The sequence below is a fragment of the Lontra canadensis genome, unplaced genomic scaffold, assembly GCF_010015895.1.
Source record: "Lontra canadensis isolate GAN:19392208 unplaced genomic scaffold, GSC_riverotter_1.0 scaffold120, whole genome shotgun sequence".
Taxonomy (NCBI): Eukaryota; Metazoa; Chordata; class Mammalia; order Carnivora; family Mustelidae; genus Lontra; species Lontra canadensis.
The window spans coordinates 3,797,718-3,804,244 of NW_022631114.1; the positions used below are offsets into that span (position 1 = coordinate 3,797,718).

The window sequence follows — 6,527 nt, forward strand, 5'->3', positions numbered from 1 at the left end:
CCAGGAGCAACAGGCAAGACCCCAGATGCTAATGGAACACCCTGGGGAGGACGAAGGAAAGGCAGAGAGTCAGCTGAAATCTTCCCAAAGGACATTGCCCTCAGTGTCACCTGGGAGCTGACATTCAGCTGGTACACACCCCTTCAGCCTCGCAAAGTTTGGTGACTAGCCTCTGGCCAGAGCCCGCTGTGTGTCTCCCTACCCTGAACCCTTCCCAAGATCTCTACCGTGGCCTCGGGATCCAGGCCCTGGGAGCGTAACACATGACTCTGCAGGGGTCCTCGGGCCAGCTTTTGGTTAGTTAGTTGTCTGCGCTGTTAAAGATTTGCCTACTGTTACATGTTTGACTCTCGTCTTTGGTGATGGTACCTATTTCACAGGAAATAGGAGCTGGAATCCAGGAAACAGGCTGGAAGATGAAATTAAAAAGTGGATACAAAGCTTCTAATCAGAGCCAGACATAATCGGCGATCAACTATATCCCGTCTCTCCCCTTTTCTCTGATCTGTACTTTCCTTAATGAGGAATGAGACTTTAAGTTGACTTTTTTTTTATCTTCAAGTCTCTCTCTCTCTATTCCCTAACTTGCCTCTCTTGCCTTCATTTCATCCTAGAGCTTGTGCCCACGACTTCTTTTCTAAGTAAATATTAACCCCCTTTGACTCTGAATCTCTGGAAAATTCTCAGTTCCCTATTTTCGCTGGCACTGTGACAGGTCCTCATTTCTCCTTCCCACTCTTCTCTATTTATAGTTTTCACATTTTTTTGGCAGGTTGGCTACAGAACACTCAAAAATTGCAAAGAGAAATATTGTGTTCTGGAAATTCGTATGAGCATTTTTTCCAATATCGTCCTTATGCTCTTCTGATCCTCTCCTGAACTGTTGGACTAAAGCAGCTGACGCTTCCACCAGCAACCAGAATCATCCTGTCCACTACTGTGGGAACAGAGGGTTTCCATTTGGAACTGCAGACTGAGCCTAAAGTCTGGTGGCCCTTTGGTGCCAGGATAGCAGGTGTGGGGTGGGTGGGACATGGAGGACAAGCATCATGGTAGAGGTCTCCATTCGACCAGGAAAGCTCACAATGAGCCAACAGGGCCATTTCAACATCTTCTGTATTTTCCTTATACCTGTTTCATTCCAGAGTGGATTTGAGATCATTTAGTTTGATTCTTAAATATTTCCCATTCCAACCGGAAACAGACTCATCCTGGGGCTCCCAAATTCTGCCTCATCTTCCTAATCAGTTAGTACCCCAAATTGGGTATGATAGTGCCAGAACATTCTTCCATATGTATTTTATAACAGACTAATATTTTATTAGTTTTTTTCAAACTAATAAGAATGATAAGGGTAACTTTTTTTTTTTAAAGCATAGGCAAAATCACAAAAGACATTGAAATGAACCTAAAAGATTATAGTGTCTTCCAAGGGAAAACAGGCGTTGTCTCATGTACCCTTCTGGGCTGACCAATTCTATGGGATATTCTGTGCCTTTCTTGTCTTTGAGCTATTTTGCAACTCTACAGATTTTACATAATTGATATGGATACAGATGATCTTGTCTAGCAATATGCAAATGAATTTTGTCCACTGCAAGTACAGTTGACCCCCTTTCCTTTGGTAGAGGGCAGTTTTGCATTCATTTGCATTCTATTTGCATATCTATTTGCATCTATCAAAGCAAATTCGTTTAAGTATTACTGATTGTATATGTGTCTGCCTTGAGATTCTTGCTTGAAGTGGTGGTAATGTCTTAGTGGTTCCCGAGCTAATAAATGAACTAAACAAAATCCCTTCAGGCATTCATCTCATATTTGTAAAATGGTCATTATTTAATCTTTTTGAGAAAATGATACACTACCAAACCATGACAGGATTCTGGTAAATGAAAAGTGCAGTGAAATCAAATCAGAACGAATTTTAGAATTACCTTCAGTGTGGCCCACGCTATGCCAGAGGCAGAGAATGAATGAAGCTCGAAGACGTGGCTTCTGGCACCCAGGAGTTACAATAATCTGTGTCAACATTGGCATGCCTGACAAATGCATGTGACTTTCCCATCAGGGTTTCCCCGGGGGTTCAGTTAACCTTTCTCTTCCAAGCTACCCTCTCTTGTAGTGATATCAACTGTGCCCTTGGTTTCAGCTCCCATTCCCTAGCCAACATCTCTCCCACTGATACACGACCATCTGTTTCTTTCCTACCCACCAGGCCCGTGTAACTGACTACCTACTCGTGCTATTTCACTGTGATGTCCCACCCGTGCCTCAAAACCCAGCATGTTCAAAACTTGATTCATCATCATTTCTGAAAAAACAGCTTATCCTCCTTTGTTTTGTTTCTTTAGAAATGATTCCACCAATGCCAGCGGCATGCACCAGAAACCAGGAACCAATCATTCAGCTGAGCCAACCTGCTGTACTTTAAAACAATTGACTACAATCCTCCAGTGGATACTCAACCCTGGCTTCAAACTCCCTTGTCTCTCCAGTGGGTTTGCTTTCCCTCTAATAGATGACCATTTCACACCTTCAAGACTTGCCTCAACAACGCCTACCCCCACCTCTTCTGAACTATGTCCCCTCACTCTCAGCTCCTGTCCTAGGGATGAGGGAGCAGAAGGCAAGCTGAGGACAAAGCTGGCACCCTACACCCACCCCCATGCCATATGTGTGACATTCCTCAGGCACTCCTGGCTACCCTAAAGGAAAAATAATGCTTAACTGATAGAGATCCCAGTCCTGCAGGACAGGAGTCTCCCTCCGTTTACAAATGTCCTAGAGACTTACAAGGAAGGAAGAAGCTTTCTCATCAATAGCCTGACTTCCGGAGACCCATACCTCAGTTCCCGGAAGCCCTAACATCACCCTCCCCTCCATAAAATTGAGGGAGGCTGAGGGGGAGGGAAGTGTAAATAAAACTGAATTTCTTCTAAACCCGAAGCCCACTGACAAGGATGTGTGATAGGAGGAATGTAACATTTCTCCAGGAAACTCCCAACTGTCTTCATGCTTTCCCTCATTAGAGGCAAAAACAGCCTTGGCTTGACAATAACCAGGTCTCCCTTATCCTGAAATTCTTCTTTAGCATATGACAGTCCTTCTGGACACCCCCTTTGTCCTCACCTTCCTCAGCTCCCAGTCCCAATCAAATCTATACCTACATTTGTATCCATTTTTAATTTGTTTTTAGACATTTACTCAATAAATATTTAGTCAGTACCTATTACGTGCTACACACTGCCCTGAGTGTTTGTAAATCTGTGGCGAACAACACAGAAAAGTCCCTGGCATCATGGAATTTACATGGTAATTGGAGAAATGTACAAGAAACACAGAAAGAGTTGAAGACAGAGCAGGGTTATTGAGAAGAGCAGACCCCCCCAGCTGGGTCCCCTTCCTTGTGTCGGGGATTTGTTCCCTCTAGCCCTCTCCAGGACTCCACTCCCAGGGTCAATATCAAGTTCTCTTTCCAATGGATCTTTCCAGTCAGAAGACAAATGACCTTTTTCTTAAAAACGAAAGGAAAAAAAACCAAAACAAAGACTTCCTTTAAACTTCTATCTTCCTATAACAACCTCTGTATTTCTCTCCCCACCTAATTCCCAGCATAGCTTGTAAAATATTTGTCTACACCTGTGGGTGTAGGGTACCATGTCCGCAAGGGTAGTTGAAAAATCTCTATAAAGAATCCTTGTGTGCAGATCATTTTAAGGGAATCCATTTCCAGATCCAGACTCCACGTGTGCTCTGTAGGATAGGTGATATGCCCATTCTTGGGTCTGATATCAGGATACTCCTCTCACTTCCTGGAAGATCAAGACACTCCTCTCAGATCTTATTAGAGTGTAGGACTTGGGCTGACACCAAAGTTGGGGCTCCACCTTTAGGTCTTCCTCTCCTTATTAAGGGTGAAGGTTAACATCAGAAAGGGGATTTAGGCAGATGTTGGAAGCACTCTGAAATCAGAAAAACAATCAATTTTGGTTAGTGAAACTCATTCCTTCATATTTAAATTAAACTACATATTTTTAGGGGACATAATAGGAAAAAGCACAAGTAAGGATTTTAATGGTTTCATTCCATTCCAGTGTGGTTTTATTTCCAGTGGGAAATAAAATAACAGAAAACGAGACTGTTCTGCTTAAAAAAAAAAAAAAATCAACTTGTAGCAAGCAAATGTTATTCCAATGAAGTCGATCCTTTCCTATCTCATTTTCTTTTTAAAAGATAGATTTATTTATTTATTTATTTATTTGGCAGAGAGAGAGACACACACACACACACACACACAGAGAACACAAGTAGGGGGAGCAGGGGAGGGAGAAGCAGGCTTCCTGCTGAGCAGGAATGTGGGCCTTCATCCCAGGACCCTGGGATCATGACCTGAGCCAAAGGCAGCTGCTTAGTGACTGAGTCACCCAGGCACCCTCTATCTCATTTTTTAAATGTTTAATATTTTCAACACCTAGTTAATAAAATATACATATACTGTGATGAAAAATTTATGATTAAAAATTTCAGATGTCCACTCTAAAATGTGCAAGGTGCATGAATTCTCGTAGGGGGTCTATGCACCATACACGCCTACCACTAGCAAACGTGGACGTACTCAGTGTCTCTAGGTTCCCGCTTCCTTAGTGCCCTCTTAATCACTTGGTTTCTCTTCCTACCATCGTGGACCTATATTCTCAATCTGCTTCTCTATCATCTCCGCACCTTTGAAGAGCTTGATTCTGGGTCTTCTGTAGCTATGCACGCTCTCTCTCTCTCTCTCTCTCTCTCTCGATCAGGGTTTCGCAACCTAGCACTATTGATACTTGGTGGATGATTCTCTGCTGTGGGACTGTCCTGTGCACTGCAGGACAGTTAGCAGCATCTCTGGTCTCTAGCCACTGGATGCCAGTAGCACCCCCCTACCCAGTAGTGACCACCAAAAATGTCTCCGGATATTGTTCAATCAGCCCTGGGAGCAAAACCCCCTGCCTCCCAGCCCCAGTTTAAAAACCACTGCGTTAGCTGATCCCATTCAGCATCATTGATTTAAGTTCCTTGAAGAAGCTGAAGGCTCTGAAGTTAATGTCTCTAATCCTAACCCGCCCTTGGAGCTGAGAATCACGTGGCCAGCTGCCTGCAGCATTTCTCCATGAATATGTAATAGGAGTCTTATTTCCACCACAATTTCTAACCTGCTCCCTCCTCAACCTGCTCCTGTCCCGGTCTCCCCATTCTTAGTAAACAGCATCCCCACCTCCTACTGGCTAAAGCCTCAGCCCCTGGGATAAATTCCCCCTTTCCCTTTTCTCATATCTAATCCATAAGCAAAACCAGCTGATTTGACCTCCAAAACAGAAGTCAGACTTGATCACTGCTCTTTGTATCCACTGCTCCCATTTGAATCCAAACCCTGAAATTTTTTTTGCACTTCAGACACTGTTAACAGTCGTTGGTCCCACAACTACACCTACACAGATATTTTACAAGATCGCTAATCACCGCCAAATTGCCAAATCCAATGATTAACCCTCAGATCCAAATGACTCATCCTGTCAGTCCTATAGACACAGAAGTCCCTCCACTTCTCTGGAAATATTCTATTTATTTCATCGTGATGTTGGCTTTCCCTTCCTCTTCCACACTGGTCAGTGATGGCTCCTTTCTTGGCTAGGTTCTCCTGAGCTTCCTGACCTTTAAACATCAGTCCTGTGCTCTGGGACTTGGACCTTCTGCCTGAGTTTTCTGTTGTGTTAAAAAAAAAAAAAAATTCAGCTGAGTACATTTTAAATAACTTATTTGTTGTATTCAATGATTCACGAAATGGGCAGCATCTAAGCCAGCAGATTGAAAGGAGCTCGGAAGAGCTGTACAAAACAAAAGACTTCTATAGGCAGAAGGGAGGAGGAGCAAGGAAGTCACATCAGGCAAACAAGGCAGGTTGGTTGTGGCCAGGTGACTTGGCTGCCGGGGATGGCAGGGGTCCGAGGGAGTGCGGATCAGGTGGTGTCTGATTGCCTGGGCTCAGATTCCATTTCTGGGACAGCTGACATCATAATTGAGTCTGGTTTGGGTGACATGGGGCTTAACATAAGCAACTCCATTTTGGGCCTCTTGTTTTGTTTTTAATAGTTACTTCGTAACAAATAATAACAAGTTTAGTAACTTTAAACAGCTCAGTTTACTGTCTTACCATCTCTAGCTGTTAGGAGGCCAGACACAACTTAGCCAGGGTCCTCAGCTCTGGGTCTCACTCAAAGGAGGAGAGAAGGCGCCCACCAAGCTGTGTTCTCTCCTGCAGGTTCCGCTACGGAAGGCTCTGCTTCCAAACTCACTCAGGTTGTTGGCGGAACTCATTTCCTTGTAGCTGTGTGATTTGGGGGGCAGCCCACGCTGGGGGGGCAGGGAGATTCTCCAGGCTGTTAACTGGAGACCATCCTCAGCCCCCAGAGGCCGCCTGCGGTTTCCTGCCATTTAACTCTCTCCATGGGTGATTCCGAACTTGGCTCTTTGCTTCTTCAAGACCAGGA

At 44.2% G+C, this 6,527-nt stretch overlaps 1 long non-coding RNA gene across 1 annotated transcript; it reads left to right on the forward strand.

Annotated features, from left to right (window-relative positions):
- Window positions 1-270: 270 nt before the first annotated feature.
- On the forward strand, window positions 271-2,633 carry LOC116857208. The gene is made up of 3 exons (XR_004380713.1): window positions 271-1,015; window positions 2,352-2,494; window positions 2,598-2,633. It is a non-coding gene; the product is annotated as an uncharacterized LOC116857208 (long non-coding RNA).
- Window positions 2,634-6,527: the final 3,894 nt, after the last annotated feature.